Source organism: Bacillus rossius, chromosome 11 (genome assembly GCF_032445375.1).
Source record: "Bacillus rossius redtenbacheri isolate Brsri chromosome 11, Brsri_v3, whole genome shotgun sequence".
Lineage (NCBI taxonomy): Eukaryota > Metazoa > Arthropoda > Insecta > Phasmatodea > Bacillidae > Bacillus > Bacillus rossius.
Window position 1 is genome coordinate 33,803,921 of NC_086338.1, and position 20,674 is coordinate 33,824,594.

Genomic DNA, 20,674 nt, shown 5'->3' on the forward strand with positions numbered 1-20,674 from the left:
TCGCCCCTTAAGCGCGTTGGGCCCTGAACTGGCGCGCGGTCCTCCCCGTGTTGGCTCGCCTCTGCCTCTATCGTTTTATGGCGCGGCAATAAAGATAAAGGTATGATATGTGGTGCGCGTCCCTCTGCTGTTTTCAAGAGGTTCTGTTACTGGAAGTTCACACCTAACATGAGCCTGGGAAGCATGTGAGGGGGTTGGTGCATGCACGTTACACACACGACACTTAAAATATCTTCGTTCTGTCGAGGTCTGCTGGTAGAAAACATGGGTATATTACATAATATTTACGTTTAGCTCTCTCATTTTCCTTAAAAAATCACGCATGTAACATAGCACGGTCTTACTCTTTAACCCCTTCATTTGTTAAAGCCATTTACTTTCTCAAAAAAAATCCCCAAATTTACAGCAGAAAAACGAAAACGGTATTCATACATCCGCGGTTCGTTAAGCGATTTTAATTCGTAAAGAGAAATCTTGGGCGTGTTGTAAAAGCCATTTGCCTGCTATTTGGCAGCCAGTGTTTCTTCCATTATTGATTGTCCAGTGATTTGGATATGTGAATGAATGCACTGCTTGGCTAGGACATTTTTTCAAACGGTACCGCCAGTAATACGAATAACACTCGAAACAGTAAATTTTACTTAGTTTTGTGTTAAGGGAGAAATTGATGTTTTTCTTTAGAAGACACATTTTAAATTTATTTCAGAATATGTTTTCCACAAACAAACACACATCTTATTTTTCTTAAATTTGTTCACAGGGCTGGTTTTTGATGTATGCGAAACAAGCAGCCGCTTAGGGTACAAAGCGTAAAAAAAATGATCGATAGTGGGATGGGGCGCACCGAATTTGCTATTAAATTTCCAGGAAAATTAGACGAACATGCATAGAAAGAGAGGGAAACATTTTCACTGGGGGGAAAAAGTTTTGATTGTAGGCCACATTCACTATTCTAAGTGGTATTAACACTATACTTTTTTTAACTGCAGTGTGATATCAATAAAATATATATTGAAACTAGTTCTTAGTATATTATGTAATAACTAAAAATTGTTTGATTTGAAATAAAAATTAGGACTTCAAACTTGTCATTGTATCCAATTACTGGCACATATAATATCACTTTTCCATAGAGTTTCTCTTAACTATCATGACACTGCAGTTTAATATTTTTAAACTTGTGGAGACATCTCTCGCCGGACAACGGCACTTTCGAAAGCGAGCTTGGGAGAAACACTGCAAGAAGTTCTGAAACAACTCTTGCGTGGATTTAGTCATAAATATAACTCGTTATTACATAGTGCAGTCACCTCACACCAGTCAAAATGTTAAATTACCTTTTCGCGTTCAATTTAAGAACATCATGGTGGGTTTTCGTATTACATGTAGTGCACAGAATAGGTTCATCAAGTTAACATAAGGTGATATTTGAAAAACTACCAAATCATATTATTAGAATACTCGAGCACATCTTAACACTGTTGACGTTTAAAAATAACTTACCAATGCCATTGGTAGTTTTGCAAAATTAAATTCAAATAATTCAGTTTTATAGCTCTTCATTTCTGTCTTGCTTGAGACTTCAATTTCAACATTCAAACGCCTTTTTGTACGTACTTTGTCTTGGTCATGCTTTTCGTCAATCAACCATACTGGCACAAGAATCAATCAATTTGAGAGCATTTAGTAAAGAATGAGGAATGTATCGGGGGTATGCCTTCCTGAACAAGCTTTAAGATGAAACTATATTCATAAAACTAACATAGACGTTATAGAAACCTATTAAAATGCTCAGAAGCATTTTATGTTGTACGAAGAAGGAATTCAAAAATTTCCACTTCCAAATTGGAAAGTCGTAGAAGCTCCCAGGAAGCCAGTTACGAAACTATGAAATGGGAGTCAAGTGTTGGCGGAATCAAAGGTGTTGGCGTAAAACTTGCAGTTGTCACTGTAGAAACAGGTTCTTTTAATAGCTGCATTGTCTAGGAGCAAGAAAGAATAATAAACAATGTGTGCCCCGCCCCCCATTCGTGTTTAGAGTGCGTTGTAGTCGACTCGGGTAAAACATTTATGCATCCACTGGTTCCACCAGCCCGAAGCATTGATGGACATCCACTAGAAAATTTACTTAACGGATTTTCGAACATTTCCAGTAGAAATAAACCAAGAACTTTCTCGGCTAGCACATTTCCCCCTAATTTATTATGCACTTGTATTGCATAGTCAGAACTGGGCTTAAAGGGTAAAAAAGTACCCTTGTTGAACTTGGACCACCTTGTTCAAAAAATAAATGCTCTCTTGGACCCTTCAACTTGTAGAACAAAATTGAGTAAGGGTAGATCTTGAACTGAGCATAAACATGTAACAACCAGTGTGTTGGTTATGATTTGTAGAAGTAATGCACCAAATGTCAGCTCAGCATTTGCAACTTGAATGTCATAGCAGTTTTGCATCGTCATGGTGTTGGCAGATAAACGATTTGCGCTGTCATTCAAATTTCTCTGTAGATTGGCCTTTTTTTTCCCTTCTCTATAAGGGTTTATGACTCGTCCCAGGTCATTATTTTATATTTCCGTTCCACACAGTTGAACCCACCGTGTTTTCGAGCGTCTGAACTTTATATAAATAAATAAATAAATTATATATATATATAAAAATACTTTTGGCATTATTAGCTGGCAAAGTTGAATTTTTGAAGTTTTTGTGCACTGCTGATAAAGAGATTGAAATCGAATACAGGATTGGAACTTTTTAAGTTTGAAGTCCATTTTACTGGCTACTGTGTGATATAGTTTAATTTTTTTCAGAAAAAATAATGTAAGCTAGCCTTTTAAAATCCGCAGAATTTATGATTTTTAAAGGTTAAATAAAATAATTTTTTTTTCTGAAATAATTTTGAAACATGCCACGCAGTAGCCACCAGCATTGGCTTGAAAAAAAATTGTTATTTTTTCATTCATTTTATCCATATTGCACAAAAACGTTTAAATTCTATTTTTTCAGCCAATCGTGTAAAAAGTATGTGCTACATATATATTTTCATTTTGTTGAAGTTCGGCCACTAAAAAATTCTACAAATATAACCATGTTAAACGTAAAAATAAAACAATGACTGGGAGCGGGATATACACCCATAAGGGGGACGGTTATATAAATGTCACATTTCACGTGTAAACTTAGACGTCTTTCTGTATGAACTGTCAATGTAAAACAGAAACTTGTCACACTGTCTCTTCTCTTCCTCCCCAAAGAAATTATTCCAGTTACCTACATAACAGACAGTACTAAGAAACTGCACTTCTGTTGTGTGAAACAGTTACGATAATGTTATGACGTGCTCTGTCAATTATCAAATTAATATCCTTCGTTTTCGTCTTTTTTAATGTGTGCGTTTTTTTACAAATCCAATATGTTGCCGTTTTTCACTTGATTAAAAAGAAAAAAAGTACTTGCAACGTAGTGTGTCGCGTAAGTTTTGTTTTCAGTAACCACTCGGTATTTACACGTAATACCTACACTAAGGTAAATTAAATGTACCAGAATACCTGCTTGTTACGAAAAAATATTTATTAACAGTATTTTAAATTTTTGAATTTCAAAGATAAGGTTTCTTAAAAAAAACTATAATGTTTTGTATTGTTGGTACTATCTGCTTCTAGACTTTTGTGTTGAACACACGCCCGACTTTTCGGCATACTGGTTGTATTAATATTCTAGATAATCTGAGAAGATTGTTTACCACGCTAGAAAATAAAGTGCGAAAAAGCCGATTAAGGTCGGGAAGGACTCTCTCTCCCAGATTCTCTTAGGCAGTTAACATTGTTTATGTGCGTGCTTCAGATTGTATGTGGGGCTCGGATATTTGAGAAAGCGACGTCCACACTGTTTGAAATCACTGTAAACTTACACAAACAATTTTTAACAGTGTAGTTTTTTCAGGGTTCGTACGCTTCTTCAATCTCCTTAAAATTAAAAAAAAAGTCCTTCATTTGTCTTAATTGAATGACATTTAAGAGTCATTAAATTCCACAGAGAATCCTCAATAACTCCTAAATAAAGACTGATAGCGTGCAAATGATGGATACATGCGGGCATGTTAATGGTTCTTCCGTCTACGACTTGGCAGCAATGAACGCTTTGTGCATGATTCCAGCTTTGAATTTATAAAGAAAATGCATTACTGACGGAATTATTTTAGGGCTACAGATTTAATATAGACACCATGCTCGTGTTAAATAAGTGTTCCAGAGATAATTCAGTATGAATTGAACCCAACCAACAGCATATATTTTGTGCATTAACTAGTTAACATTGTTCTTTCCTTGAGGGATTCTTGAGGCATTACCTCCTGATGGTGGTGAAGGCGATGGAGTATACACTCCTATGTTGTGGGTTGTAAGGGCCGAGGTGGAGGGAAGTCGAGACGTAGTGGTACGAACCGTGTTGTGGGTTGTGAGGGTTGTGGTGCAGGCAAGCCGAGACGTAGTGGTAGGAACCGTGTTGTGGGTTGTGAGGGCAGAGGTGGAGGCAAGCCGAGACGTAGTGGTAGGAACCGTGTTGTGGGTTGTGAGGGCAGAGGTGGAGGCAAGCCGAGATGTAGTGGTAGGAACCGTGTTGTGGGTTGTGAGTGCCGAGGTGGAGGCAAGCCGAGACGTAGTGGTAGGAACCGTGTTGTGGGTTGTGAGGGCCGAGGTGGAGGCAAGCCGAGACGTAGTGGTAGGAACCGTGTTGTGGGTTGTGAGGGCAGAGGTGGAGGCAAGCCGAGACGTAGTGGTAGGAACCGTGTTGTGGGTTGTGAGGGTTGTGGTGGAGGCAAGCCGAGACGTAGTGGTAGGAACCGTGTTGTGGGTTGTGAGTGCCGAGGTGGAGGCAAGCCGAGACGTAGTGGTAGGAACCGTGTTGTGGGTTGTGAGGGCCGAGGTGGAGGCAAGCCGAGACGTAGTGGTAGGAACCGTGTTGTGGGTTGTGAGGGCCGAGGTGGAGGCAAGCCGAGACGTAGTGGTAGGAACCGTGTTGTGGGTTGTGAGGGCAGAGGTGGAGGCAAGCCGAGACCTAGTGGTAGGAACCGTGTTGTGGGTTGTGAGGGCCGAGGTGGAGGCAAGCCGAGACGTAGTGGTAGGAACCGTGTTGTGGGTTGTGAGGGCCGAGGTGGAGGCAAGCCGAGACCTAGTGGTAGGAACCGTGTTGTGGGTTGTGAGGGCCGAGGTGGAGGCAAGCCGAGACGTAGTGGTAGGAACCGTGTTGTGGGTTGTGAGTGCCGAGGTGGAGGCAAGCCGAGACGTAGTGGTAGGAACCGTGTTGTGGGTTGTGAGGGCCGAGGTGGAGGCAAGCCGAGACCTAGTGGTAGGAACCGTGTTGTGGGTTGTGAGGGCAGAGGTGGAGGCAAGCCGAGATGTAGTGGTAGGAACCGTGTTGTGGGATGTGAGGGCAGAGGTGGAGGCAAGCCGAGACCTAGTGGTAGGAACCGTGTTGTGGGTTGTGAGGGCCGAGGTGGAGGCAAGCCGAGACCTAGTGGTAGGAACCGTGTTGTGGGTTGTGAGGGCCGAGGTGGAGGCAAGCCGAGACGTAGTGGTAGGAACCGTGTTGTGGGATGTGAGGGCAGAGGTGGAGGCAAGCCGAGTCCTAGTGGTAGGAACCGTGTTGTGGGTTGTGAGGGCCGAGGTGGAGGCAAGCCGAGACGTAGTGGTAGGAACCGTGTTGTGGGATGTGAGGGCAGAGGTGGAGGCAAGCCGAGACCTAGTGGTAGGAACCGTGTTGTGGGTTGTGAGGGCCGAGGTGGAGGCAAGCCGAGACGTAGTGGTAGGAACCGTGTTGTGGGTTGTGAGGGCAGAGGTGGAGGCAAGCCGAGACGTAGTGGTAGGAACCGTGTTGTGGGTTGTGAGGGCAGAGGTGGAGGCAAGCCGAGATGTAGTGGTAGGAACCGTGTTGTGGGTTGTGAGGGCCGAGGTGGAGGCAAGCCGAGACGTAGTGGTAGGAACCGTGTTGTGGGTTGTGAGGACCGAGGTGGAGGCAAGCCGAGACGTAGTGGTAGGAACCGTGTTGTGGGTTGTGAGGGCCGAGGTGGAGGCAAGCCGAGACGTAGTGGTAGGAACCGTGTTGTGGGTTGTGAGGGCCGAGGTGGAGGCAAGCCGAGACGTAGTGGTAGGAACCGTGTTGTGGGTTGTGAGGGCCGAGGTGGAGGCAAGCCGAGACGTAGTGGTAGGAACCGTGTTGTGGGATGTGAGGGCAGAGGTGGAGGCAAGCCGAGACCTAGTGGTAGGAACCGTGTTGTGGGTTGTGAGGGCAGAGGTGGAGGCAAGCCGAGACGTAGTGGTAGGAACCGTGTTGTGGGTTGTGAGGACCGAGGTGGAGGCAAGCCGAGACGTAGTGGTAGGAACCGTGTTGTGGGTTGTGAGGGCCGAGGTGGAGGCAAGCCGAGACGTAGTGGTAGGAACCGTGTTGTGGGTTGTGAGGGCCGAGGTGGAGGCAAGCCGAGACGTAGTGGTAGGAACCGTGTTGTGGGATGTGAGGGCAGAGGTGGAGGCAAGCCGAGACCTAGTGGTAGGAACCGTGTTGTGGGTTGTGAGGGCCGAGGTGGAGGCAAGCCGAGACCTAGTGGTAGGAACCGTGTTGTGGGTTGTGAGGGCCGAGGTGGAGGCAAGCCGAGATGTAGTGGTAGGAACCGTGTTGTGGGTTGTGAGTGCCGAGGTGGAGGCAAGCCGAGACGTAGTGGTAGGAACCGTGTTGTGGGTTGTGAGGGCCGAGGTGGAGGCAAGCCGAGACGTAGTGGTAGGAACCGTGTTGTGGGTTGTGAGGACCGAGGTGGAGGCAAGCCGAGACGTAGTGGTAGGAACCGTGTTGTGGGTTGTGAGGGCCGAGGTGGAGGCAAGCCGAGACGTAGTGGTAGGAACCGTGTTGTGGGATGTGAGGGCAGAGGTGGAGGCAAGCCGAGACCTAGTGGTAGGAACCGTGTTGTGGGTTGTGAGGGCCGAGGTGGAGGCAATACGAGACCTAGTGGTAGGAACCGTGTTGTGGGTTGTGAGGGCCGAGGTGGAGGCAAGCCGAGACGTAGTGGTAGGAACCGTGTTGTGGGTTGTGAGGGCCGAGGTGGAGGCAAGCCGAGACGTAGTGGTAGGAACCGTGTTGTGGGTTGTGAGGGCAGAGGTGGAGGCAAGCCGAGACGTAGTGGTAGGAACCGTGTTGTGGGATGTGAGGGCAGAGGTGGAGGCAAGCCGAGACGTAGTGGTAGGAACCGTGTTGTGGGATGTGAGGGCCGAGGTGGAGGCAAGCCGAGACGTAGTGGTAGGAACCGTGTTGTGGGTTGTGAGGGCCGAGGTGGAGGCAAGCCGAGACGTAGTGGTAGGAACCGTGTTGTGGGTTGTGAGGGCAGAGGTGGAGGCAAGCCGAGACGTAGTGGTAGGAACCGTGTTGTGGGTTGTGAGGGCAGAGGTGGAGGCAAGCCGAGACGTAGTGGTAGGAACCGTGTTGTGGGTTGTGAGGGCCGAGGTGGAGGCAAGCCGAGACGTAGTGGTAGGAACCGTGTTGTGGGTTGTGAGGGCCGAGGTGGAGGCAAGCCGAGACGTAGTGGTAGGAACCGTGTTGTGGGTTGTGAGGACCGAGGTGGAGGCAAGCCGAGACGTAGTGGTAGGAACCGTGTTGTGGGTTGTGAGGGCAGAGGTGGAGGCAAGCCGAGACGTAGTGGTAGGAACCGTGTTGTGGGTTGTGAGGGCAGAGGTGGAGGCAAGCCGAGACGTAGTGGTAGGAACCGTGTTGTGGGTTGTGAGGGCCGAGGTGGAGGCAAGCCGAGACGTAGTGGTAGGAACCGTGTTGTGGGATGTGAGGGCAGAGGTGGAGGCAAGCCGAGACGTAGTGTTAGGAACCGTGTTGTGGGTTGTGAGGGCAGAGGTGGAGGCAAGCCGAGACGTAGTGGTAGGAACCGTGTTGTGGGTTGTGAGGACCGAGGTGGAGGCAAGCCGAGACGTAGTGGTAGGAACCGTGTTGTGGGTTGTGAGGGCCGAGGTGGAGGCAAGCCGAGACCTAGTGGTAGGAACCGTGTTGTGGGTTGTGAGGGCCGAGGTGGAGGCAAGCCGAGACGTAGTGGTAGGAACCGTGTTGTGGGATGTGAGGGCAGAGGTGGAGGCAAGCCGAGACCTAGTGGTAGGAACCGTGTTGTGGGTTGTGAGGGCCGAGGTGGAGGCAAGCCGAGACCTAGTGGTAGGAACCGTGTTGTGGGTTGTGAGGGCCGAGGTGGAGGCAAGCCGAGACGTAGTGGTAGGAACCGTGTTGTGGGTTGTGAGGGCCGAGGTGGAGGCAAGCCGAGACGTAGTGGTAGGAACCGTGTTGTGGGTTGTGAGGGCCGAGGTGGAGGCAAGCCGAGACGTAGTGGTAGGAACCGTGTTGTGGGTTGTGAGGACCGAGGTGGAGGCAAGCCGAGACGTAGTGGTAGGAACCGTGTTGTGGGTTGTGAGGGCAGAGGTGGAGGCAAGCCGAGACGTAGTGGTAGGAACCGTGTTGTGGGTTGTGAGGGCAGAGGTGGAGGCAAGCCGAGACGTAGTGGTAGGAACCGTGTTGTGGGTTGTGAGGGCCGAGGTGGAGGCAAGCCGAGACGTAGTGGTAGGAACCGTGTTGTGGGATGTGAGGGCAGAGGTGGAGGCAAGCCGAGACGTAGTGGTAGGAACCGTGTTGTGGGTTGTGAGGGCAGAGGTGGAGGCAAGCCGAGACGTAGTGGTAGGAACCGTGTTGTGGGTTGTGAGGGTTGTGGTGGAGGCAAGCCGAGACGTAGTGGTAGGAACCGTGTTGTGGGTTGTGAGGGCAGAGGTGGAGGCAAGCCGAGACGTAGTGGTAGGAACCGTGTTGTGGGTTGTGAGGGCCGAGGTGGAGGCAAGCCGAGACGTAGTGGTAGGAACCGTGTTGTGGGATGTGAGGGCAGAGGTGGAGGCAAGCCGAGACCTAGTGGTAGGAACCGTGTTGTGGGTTGTGAGGGCCGAGGTGGAGGCAAGCCGAGACCTAGTGGTAGGAACCGTGTTGTGGGTTGTGAGGGCAGAGGTGGAGGCAAGCCGAGACGTAGTGGTAGGAACCGTGTTGTGGGTTGTGAGGGCCGAGGTGGAGGCAAGCCGAGACGTAGTGGTAGGAACCGTGTTGTGGGATGTGAGGACCGAGGTGGAGGCAAGCCGAGACGTAGTGGTAGGAACCGTGTTGTGGGATGTGAGTGCCGAGGTGGAGGCAAGCCGAGACGTAGTGACAGCCGCAGTGCATGGCGCGTGTTGCGGATGCCACGCGGAGAGAGTATCGATCCCCGGCCCCGCCCTGACGGTCTCCGCGAACCTGATCGAGGCACTCGTCTCGCTCCGGCATGCTCCGGCCCACTCTCGTATCTGATAACCGTGTCTCCATCTCACCTCGGTCTGTGGGGAACAGTTCTGTATCAAGCGCGCGTATAAAAAATAACACGAAGATCGGATCAGTCATGATTCCGCTAAGAGTAGGAGATTGCGTTACAGAGGTGTCATCGCCATGCGAGCTGCATTAGTAAGTTCCCTTTTGCACTTCTTGTATGTTCGTTGTGAAGCGGAAACAGTTTTAACTAATGAAGATAAACGCTAGTGTTTTAAATTGTTTTTAATTTCAAATTGTACCTCCACGACTCTCGGTAGATAAGATTCCTTTTTAATCAACCATCTTGGAGATTTTCCGCTTCTTACCCTTCAATTCGTAACTGCAGTTGGAGAGACAAGTTCAAACCCGGAACTGGCAGTCTAGTGATGACACAGAACTAGTGGGTGGTAAACTGAAGACACACTCAGATCGACCAGCCTTGATGTCAAGCGGCTGTATCGTGATCGGGTATCAAATTCTGCTACTGATACGCGGATATGATGCAAGTGTGGACATGCCTTTATCAGCGCTTACAGTTCCCTTCAGTACTGTCGAAGACCTTTTGGTGTAAAGAATGGTACGTTATTTTGTTAACAAACATTCACATTTTGCTCACATTTAATATTAGGGGATTATTTGGCGCAGAAAATAACATATTGAATTCTCTAGTAATGAAGTATCAAAATACTGTTGGCTGTTTCCGTATATGTTCTTATGGCTCACTCTCTAGTTTATTTATTTTTCAAAATTTTAACTCGATACCTCCCTTCATTGTTGTGTTCTGCCTCAAATATTTTGAACAGTTATTCGCATAGTGTAATATCATGGGTGTAAAAAGGCACGCAAGACTTCATAATTACATGCTTTATATTAGCTTCACCTGTATGTTTGTTTGTCTGTCCGTCTGTAACTCTTTCGACTAAGAGTGAGTGGCTCATCACTGTAAAATGTCCCACCAATTTCAATACGTTCGTTAGCCGAGCGGTCTAAGGCGCGCGACTTCTGTGACGTGAGCTTTCGGATTCAGCTATCGTGGGTTCTACTCCCGGCCACGCCGAAAAAAAAATAGTTTTTTTTTTCCCCCGGTAAATTCTAAGATTATATCCATACATCTAACTGTAAATGATTCGGAGAGACTTTACCATTTCTTTGTGACGTTGCAACTCCAAATAGTTATCTCAGATGGTAATAGGTAGTGTCGGTAACTCATTTCCCTATGATAATTATACATAAATATAGTTTAAAAAACTAAAAAAACATGCTTTTAAAGAATATCAAACTAAAAAGTTAAAAATAAATATAGTTAAAAAAACTAAAGAAACATGCTTTTAAAGATTATCAAACTAAAAAGTTAAAAATAATTTTAAAATTTAATTTATGACAATAGTATATAAGCAATACTAGTATAAACGAGAAAAAAGCATGGGGCGCTTAATATACAAAAAATATGGCACAAAGCGCCTCAAGCTTTTTTCTCGTTTATACTAGTATTGCTTATATACTATTGTCATAAATCAAATTTTAAAATTATTTTTAACTTTTTAGTTTGATAATCTTTAAAAGCATGTTTCTTTAGTTTTTTAAACTATATTTATTGACTTAACTTTCGCTTCTTTTTACACCCATGACATTGCACTAAATGACTATTCGTTGAAAATAATTGTGGCTGAACAATAAATAAATGGGAGGTATCAAGAGAAAACGAAAGAAATAGTTCTTAAAAAAAGACGAGAAATTGAAATAAATCGACATGGCGTATGAGACCCGAGTCTTTAGGAGGACCCTTTAAACCAAAGGATCCTTCAAAAGTGTATCTTAAAGGATGTTGGCCATTTCCGAATAGTTGCAAGGGTCCTTGGGGAATCGCTATGTGTTTACGTTCCACCCGTTAAACTTTCCGTCTTTCTAAGTGGCTGAAATTACACAAAATGACAAATATGTTATCGCACTATTTTTGCATATTTAGCGGTTTTGTGCGATAGGGATAAGGATAATGAATTCTAGGATGTATGTATGAAATTGATAAACTCTAACACTGTTTGACCGATCGTGATGAAAGTTGGCACATCGAAGTGCTTTTTCATGTATTTATGCTATCCATTTTTTTGTAACTCTCCGCCAGATGGCGCTTCAGCGCGTTTACTTCTAAACCGTTCAACCGATCGCCATAGGTAATTATGTGTAATTCTTGTGTTACCACACTGTCATATAGCGCTATCCATTTTGCTTTAACTCTAGGACAATATATCATCCTGTGTTCAGCCCGGGCAGCGCCGGGTACACAAGCTATTAGAATATAAAACTGGATTTTTGTACGTTCAAAGTCAAATTTACTGTTTACTTTGTGATACTGTTTAATTTCTCTTACAAAAAATTATTAAATGTGGCATATCTTTATGATTTTAAAATGCTAAATAATTTTTTTTCTGAAAGATATTTAAACCATACCACTCAGCAACCACTGGCATTGCCTTTAAACCTAAAAAATTCTAGTTATTTATTCCATTTGGTTCTTATCTATACTGCACAAAAATGTTGAAAATTCCATTTAGCCACCACCTAATTATGCAAAAAGTATGCACTGTACTGTATATCATATATATATATATATATATATATATATATATATATATATATATATATAGTTACGTTCATCACTAACTGACTGACTCTGTAACGCCAAATATATGTATACTTTGGAGACAAGCGTATCATGAATCACAAATATTAGCATATTCCATAGAGATGTGTATAAAATAGATAATGGAAGTGTAACAATAGAGTAATATAGTGGATCACGACTTAGTTTTAAAATTTAAGTTTTGTTATATTCATTTTACATAATAATAAGTATGCTTATAATTACTAACAATAAATATCTCAGAAAATTTAGTTCTAAAAGAAAAACGGGAGAAATGTTACCCTATTCGGATCTATAAGTTTGCGTCACTGGGAGTCTTTTGATGATATTTTGAATTTCGTTCTTGAGCCCTTTTGAAAATTTTCGGTTTTATTTTTTAAATGAGCTTATATCTTTGAAATATATGATTATATTAAAAACTATTATTATTTTGGCTTTTATGTACATAATATGTGTTTGTATGCCTGAAAGTTTTTTTTGGAAGATTTTATTTTGATAGTTACGCCCTTTTGAATTTTTGTATTATATTATTATTTTTTAGTTCATTAATTTATTGATGCTAAAATTATCGGTAAATATCACAGATGCACTAAATATATATATAAGTTTTTATAAAATATTTTTTATGATTTTCATTTGCACATTTTTAAAAGAATTTTATTTTAAAAAAAATGTTGTTAAATTAAATTGTTATATATATATATATATATATATAATATAATGGGTTCCTTAGGTGCCTTACAACCTCCTAGTGTGAGTGAGTGTGTGTGTGCGTGCGTGTGCGTGCGCGTGCGCACTGAAAAAGGCTACAAGTCTAACCTTGTTAAACGCAAATTTAAAATAATGGCCTGGAACGGAACATGCCCCCTTGAGGCAAAAAGGCGAGTTTTTCGCTTCCTTCCTTCTATTTCCCTTGTCCTTCGAGGGGTTTGCGGCGCTCCTTCAGTATACGCGTGACGATAGTTTGTACTTGGACCAGCCAAATGCTGTTCGTATTTTTTTCTCTGTACAATTTATTATTTACAATTGACCAGCTTGGTCTCACAGGATCCGTTAACACAAATGAATGACCTCAGAAAATGTCATTTTTATAATATGCTAGGTTGTGTTAGCGTCGAAGGAATTAGAACATCCTTTCACGACTATTTTCTCACTACGCACGTGTAGAGATACTGGCACGTATCTTTTGTAATTTTTTTTTTGCAGATTTTTTACTTGTGATCTTCACTCTTTCCGTCCAGTGGGTCCAGTACATCCAATGAGAAATTTAAGATCCTCACGACAGCCGAGAGCATAATTGTACAACGTTGTGTTTAAGCTTATTAAATGTTACTAGTCAAAATACATCATAGTGATCGAATATTGTCATATGAATTTTTAGTAACAAAACGGATTTATTTATTGTGTTAATGTTCCCAGCAACAGTGTCATCTTCTCTCTTGTTAGTCCTCTTGTTAAATCACATCACACAGTAGTCAGTATTTATTTCAGTTAAGAAGGTTTAAAAAAAAACTTATAGTTGAAAATTGTGCGGATAAGCTGGAATGGAATAAACTGTCATTTTCTCAAGGGTGAATTTGAATTAACATAACGTAAATTTTGTAGTAGTCTTGCATTTCCGTTCTTGTGGAAAATTGAATGATTTGCGTCCTTTTTACTCGAGATAGGTGCTCGAATGCCAGCAGGCGTTTCCGTCATGAAATGTTTTTTTGGGCTGAATCCCATGAAGTCGGGGTTTTCAACAGCACGTAGCGTACCCTAGTTTTTAGCGGTGAAATACTGGGGAATCGGTATTGTTAGGATTATTAGTGTTACAGTTTGTGTATCACACATACATGGGATACTTAGAGCTCGGTCTCTTACGAGTTTTTGGTTTGGTATTTAAATTTTCTCGTCATTACTATTGGCTATCTATCACAAATATTTTCAACAGATATTCATTAAGTGTAATATAATGGGTTTAAAGAATAGCGCAAGTGATGATAATAATAATAATAATTACGAACACTGCAGAGACCTTTGACACTAATGATATTACACTTCGTGAATATCTGTTGAAAACATTTATGTCAGAACAAATTCAAAAGAGGTTTTATGTGAAAGTTTACAGTAATAGACATCGAAACAAAGTAATTAATAAATATCGTAGGTTTTCGCGGCCATTATCTGAAGTAGCTTGGTTTCTGGGTTGTATCTGAGCCCAAGGCGAATATATCACCGACGTTTCGGTCGACAAAGTAATGACATAAAAAATAAATTATCATCATGGCATGTTAAATCGAACCTTCAAAGCAACTAACAGCACAAAAACGGATAAATCGATAGTGTAATTTTATGCTGTATCGCATATTTCAGAAGATATAAAGTCATAGCCTGGTATTTAATTTAACGTGTACAATGTAGGAAATAAACTTTTAAAAATACATATTGGTCACAAAAAAAAATTGCGAGGTAGTAAGTGAAGTAACCAGGTGACTTGCAAATATAATTGTAAACATATTCCTAACAGTAAATTGTCTCACACGTTTTCCACGTAATGAACCCGGTCCGTCTAGTCTGTGTGTGTTAGTGAGACGGGATGATAAGCGCGACGCTCGCTGGTGCTTCTAGCGCGGTATCTCCTCTGGACTGGCGCGCAGTCTTCTCGTCGTCACAGGACAATTGTGAAATTTGAGCGGTGACCGTTAAATTATATGGTGACGAAATGAAGGTAAAGGTGTAATGCAAGTCCCTTAAGTGCTTTCAAGAATCTTTACCGGTTGTTTTACGTCTAAAAATTACTCTGAAAACGTGTCTTCTAGACATTTTAACTCTTCAAAAAATACAGTTTAAAAACCTAAGTAATTTTCGGCCCTCAGTGAATTCTTAAAATGCATTTCGTGAACAGACCCCACTCGGATGTCTTGAGTGGTTTTGAAATCGCGTTGTTCCTCCCGAAGCTCTGCGCACCGTGTGTGTGCCCGGGCAGTGGCGTAGCCAGGATTTGTGTATGGGGGGGTGTTAAGAAGCATCTCTCCCCCCCCCCCCGTATTAAAGCGGGGGGGGGGGGGGGGGGGCTCTGGGGGTAACCCCCCGGGAAAATTTGGATTTTAAGGTGTAAAATAGTGCTATTTTAGCAGTTTTCGGTTCTTAAATTTAAATATTGTAATGGTTAAAAATTTTATTAATTTTAATATGAAATTTGTTTGAGTGATGAATAAGAAATTAATTAAAGATTTGGTGCTAAGGGGGGGGGTTGAACCCCTACCCCCCCCCCCCCCCCCCGGCTACGCCCCTGTGCCCGGGTAGGCGGCGCTCCTGACGAGGCCACAAGAGCGAATGTCCGTGAGACGCTACACTCGGGAGCATGCGCGATGGTCGTCGCTGTGGCGCGGCGCGCGGTTCGGATCCGCCGCACAGTAATTCACTCACTTGACGTGGGCATAATGTTGGAGTGCAGCCCCGGCCGCCGGGGACAGGGGGTTGATCGGGCTGGGGCGAGGGAGGGTAGGGGGAATAAATTATCCGGCATATTGTTGGCTCGTGCCGTGCTCGGCAGATGGCAGGGCCGGCCCCTTCCCTCCCCACCCCTTCCCCCCCCCCCCCTTAACACGTCCCTGCGCCGCAAGCTGCAAGGTTCACCCGGACCTGGGCTGGAGGACGGTTCCTTCGGAGGACAGCCGCGCCGGGCCGCAGACTAGCGACTGGTACAGAAACCGCTCTGTGCTGCCTCCCTCGGAACGTTCTGTGGTGTGTGGCACTGCCATCACGATGGGGTGTGACGTGTTTGTCGAAGCCTAAAGTGCCACCACATGCAAAATAGGCATGTGGACCCATCTACTATGTTCTCAGGGCTGTGACGTTAGCCTGTCGTGTGGTGAGGCCCGTTTCCTCCTGTATAATTAAAATGTTCCAAAAAAGATGACAGGTGACATGAAACCGCAACCGCTTTGCGTGGACCGTATCCGAATTCAAGTACTTCACGAATCCGGACGCCTTCGATGCACTACCTAGCCGAACAGTTTTTTTTTTTGCAATTTTTTCCCCTACCAAATAACATTTTAACTAAAAATTATTTTCAAAATGACGACGTTTCTGTAACTCGAATTACGCAGAGTCCTTTATTCTGCATACTTGCATACATTTACAGTACGGATAAGCCCTTGTGATGACTCTTTGAGGACAGTACGTATTATGTACTTTATATGGCCTTCGACGTAAGGCTGATGTATGCACGTTTTGCTATAATTTATTTTCTGCAGTTTGTCGGATACTGCTTAAAAAACATTTTTTTTTTTTTTTTGGTAGATTGTAGTATGTCTTATCAAATGTTATGTGAGCCAAGGTGTGTTAAAGAAAAACAAAATGTATGTTTTATTTTATACGGTTTTGTATTAAAGAGTTGATAAAATTTGCGTGCTTCTGTGAAAGTATAACTTGTAAAATTTTCCGTCGAACTACAGGAAAATATTTAGCAAAATACTTATTAGGAAAACTAACATGTGTATCTGTGTACTCTACGTGCGGGCAGTTGTTGGCAAGTAGTGCGCCACGTTGATTTGAAACGCCTGTTGATCCCAGGAGCTCGCCTGTCGTCTGCAGCGGCTGGCTCTTCACTGCTCGGGGAAACTTGCGGAATAAAACGAAATGTGCTTGGGATCGCTACATCATCGTTTGTTTTGCATTGCGGGCCAAATTATTTGCAAGTGTCGTGGGTTTATAAGTGGGTTACATAAGTACAAAATAGTGCGATGCTGTAAGCATATTAATCACCAATTTCCCTAAGGTGTTAAATTTAGTGCAATAATTTCAAAATAAATGATTTTCAGAAAAAAAATGTCAGAATTAGAATTTCAATTTCGTACTTGCAGCCAACGTAAAAAAAATATTCTGTTGTTGTGGAGATATTGTGCGTGTCAAAAATGTAGTGAAGTTAAGGTATTTAAGGGCTCTTTCTGAAATGTTAACTCGATACCCCTGTTACATTTGTTGTTCTGTCACAATTTTTTTTTTCAACAGATATTCACTAGTGTTAACATCATGGGTGTAAAACGTCGTGCAAGTTTACGTAATCATCACCATTATGATTTGCGGTCATGGTATTACACTTGAATGAGTGTCAGGAACAAATTGCAAGGGAGGTATCGTGTTGAGACAAAAATTAAAGAGGAAAAAACACGGCGGCGTGTGGGACCGCGCGTTTTAAGTGAAGTGCACTTTACTCACGTTGCTGTACGGCGCGGCGCGGCGCGGCGGTGTTGTGTTGTCTAGTCTAGTGTTGGGTTGGTTGGTTGGGTGGGGTGATGGGGGGAGAGGGGGCAAGCACCTGGTGCCGCAGGAAGCCCGAGCGAAGCCTGAAGATGTCTCGTGCCCGCGCCACCTGGCCAGATTACCGCCGCGCCGGGCCAGCCTGCTGGCGTTACGGCGCACCTGCCCCCTCCTTCCCCCTTCTCCATTCCCCATTCCCCATCCCCCATCCCCCATCCCCCATCCCCCATCCCCCATCCCCCACCCCCCACCAGGCCACACCCTGCACGCTTCTCCCCATCACCGTCAACGATTTGATTTCAAACTTAACACCACGAACATCACGGCCTTCCATGCCAACTTTCTCGGGACACTTTAATTTCAAATACGGCCGTCGGGAACTCCATGAAGTTGCGAGTTGAACAATACCTGCGTTGCGCTGTTGCGCCTTGCGTAGTTTTACGGAACCGGTACTATTTTGTGTGCTGGTGCGCAACACGGCAACAAACTCCAGGGAACTGCGGTCTTAAACGTGGAGAACGCAAGTCTCAGGACGTCACCAACTCTACTGCTCGAAGCTGTACAATTGTAGAGGAAATTATCTTTGTCAGTTTTTTCCTTCATCATTTTTTTTACACAAATGGGTGAAATTCGTTGTAATTTTATTTCAAAGAGTAATTTATTTTCACTGTGCGATAGTAAATACTTTTTAAACTAATGCGTGTAATTAAGAAAATAATGGTATCATTTTTATACATAGAGACCGAAAAAAATTTGCGGATTCATTTCACGATAAGCTAGAATCCAAACTACCTCACCTTCATGCTGCTTCAGTGATTGGACTACAGTTTACCTTAACTACTTCGAGCCAATGAAAAATCCCCAAGAAGTATCGAATTACATGCATGCCAATTTACAGGTGTCGCGAGTCAGTAGCCAATGGGCAGGTTATATTTGTCAGATTGCATACAGGATTGTGGAGTCTATCCTAGAAGTTATTGAAACAGCGAATTTTTTTCCAGTCCCTAAACCTTACGTCTGCAACTTAAAAAATGTTATCGAAACACTTCATCTCAAATCGAGAAGGCGGAAGCGCAAGAAGTTGAAAGTTGGCGGACGCTTGCATTGCGTTTTTGCGTCTTGCGTAGGCAAATTAGTTTACAAACGGGCATTTGATAACGTCGTTATTTATTTTTTTATTTTTGCTCGTATGCCGGCCCACCGACTAAACACTATTGTGTGTGTGTGTCAGTCATCTGGAATTTTCCTGCATGAATATGGAAGCGTGGAGCAGAATTGTGCAGGCGAGTCTGTGTCCTGATCGTGAAAGAAACTGGTGTTTATCCTCGAGCTGGATCAAAACCAGTTGCAGTTCTGTTTCCATTTGGACTCGACAATATTTGGTGTTCCAGCTCGACGGACTACCCAACCAACCAAACCCAAAAAACAATCCCAGCCAAACTCAACCAAACCGAACCCCGCCCCCAAAGTTTCAACAGAAGCTCGCTAACGCCTGAACCTAACTTGTTTCACCGTGTCAAGTCCCCGCCATCTAGTATATTTATTTAATTTTAATTACATTACTTAAATTATGAATACAAATGTTTGCATGAATACAAATGAATGCATTACGGGACATAAATGATGCATTTCAATGATTCATTGCAGTCTGATATTTATCGAGTCTCTGGTCTGCGGCGGCCGGCTGGAAGTGTCTGCTCATGTCTCGGATCCACTGCATCCTCCTTGTACAAATATAATATTGATTTACGGACAATATAGAAAACTAGTAACAAAAGTGAGACAAGTGATTGTAACCTGGCGACGGAGTGTGTGTCTTTTTTTTTTTTAACTACGTGTTTTTAAAGTTCGTGAGACTAGTTACAGCGAGGGTCGTCCAGCGAAACTAAGGAGTCACTTCCAATTACTTAATATACAATTTTTCTAACCCCACAATTTATATACATATATATGTAGGTATATCTTGTGACTGAACTCTACCTTGGCCATAAATGTAAACGTGATCTGCACATATCTCTTAATTTATAAGGTTTCCTGTGTATTTTATTAGTAATAGAACAGTAATTTTTGTTCTATCTGGGTAAACAAACGTATTAAAAAAAATATTTCCTGCCTTGACCAAGGTGAACCCCCCCCCCCTCCCGCTTTCGCCCCCCCCTCCCTTCCCTCCTTTTATTTAGAAAGCAATGAAATGACGCGTGTCTCGCTTCGCCAATGCTAAGTTGCTTGTTTCATATATTTAACTATTACGTTATTAGGCTGTACTGCAAGCGGTTGCTTATTATTTGAAAACAAAAAAACAAAAAACTATGATGTAATTTCAGAGTTAAATATTCGAAAATTGTTTTTATTAAAACACGAATAATATTCCGGCTGTCCTTTCAAAAATCATTCATGAATGCCGTTTATTTTTGTCATACCTGTAAACATACCATAAATGATATAATCATTTTTAAATCTCACGAGTTATTATATTGGATGTGTCTCAAATATTTAATTGCTGAAAATATTTGAGGACATACCATGTGACATTATGAGTTTTGGGTTATAGTAAGTTACCCTTAAAGTAATTTTATAAAGGATACAAACGTATCTAAGATTGAGGTGCAATCACATTCCACAACACTGGCGTGAGCCGAAATACTTTCTGAATTGATCAACCTTGTGAAACGGAAACTATTGGAAACATTATTTTTTTCCTAACCTTACTTAAAACTATAGTGAAGTGATATGTTTGTGATAAGTCCGTACTAGACACGTATAAGGTTATACGCCTTATCATGTGGGTGTTTAACAATACAGAAAATTCAGCGTGCAGTGCTTGCTCTGTTTGACAGCCATGGTAGCAATTGGTGCCGTGTCTATCTTAAATTCTCTCTAGAATCAAGAGAGATAGAAGCTACTGCATACGACTATTCCTGCATCGTCTTCACTACTCCTGCTTCATCACTTCCGTTTCACCGATCCGAAGTGTGTGAACGTTTGTTCATTATTGAAAAACTATTCAACTAGCTTCTGCGCTGAAGATATTACCCTCGTGAACATTAAAATAGGCGGGCTCAGGTGAAACGTGAGTAGACAGGGTGAATTTTGGACTCTTCATGCGGGAGTGCATAAATACGGGGATATTACTGTTCGTTTGGACTTATAATTAACCTGGTTAATGCCATTATGTCCAGTTATTTTATCACATAGTTTTGTCCCCTCTCTGCTACCCATTTGTTCATTCCTTTATCTACTTTGCTTCCACAGTTCTTATTTCGTTCTTTTCTAATTCTAGTTTCTATTCTCTAGGTTTGTTTACCCACTTGTACAAACTTTGTACTTAATATTTCCAGCTTTTCGAACCTACTTAGAATGACTTTTTTTTCTTTCTACATGTGCTGTTTTTGTTTTGTGACTCGAAGCGACCTTTGTCTCATCAAAAGTTAA

At 43.3% G+C, this 20,674-nt stretch overlaps 1 protein-coding gene across 1 annotated transcript in view; it reads left to right on the forward strand.

Moving 5' to 3' along the window:
* Positions 1 to 20,674, forward strand: part of LOC134536799 (serine/threonine-protein phosphatase 4 regulatory subunit 1-like) — a 268,113-nt gene that overhangs the window by 123,109 nt on the left and 124,330 nt on the right. The gene's annotated exons all lie outside the window — the stretch shown is intronic.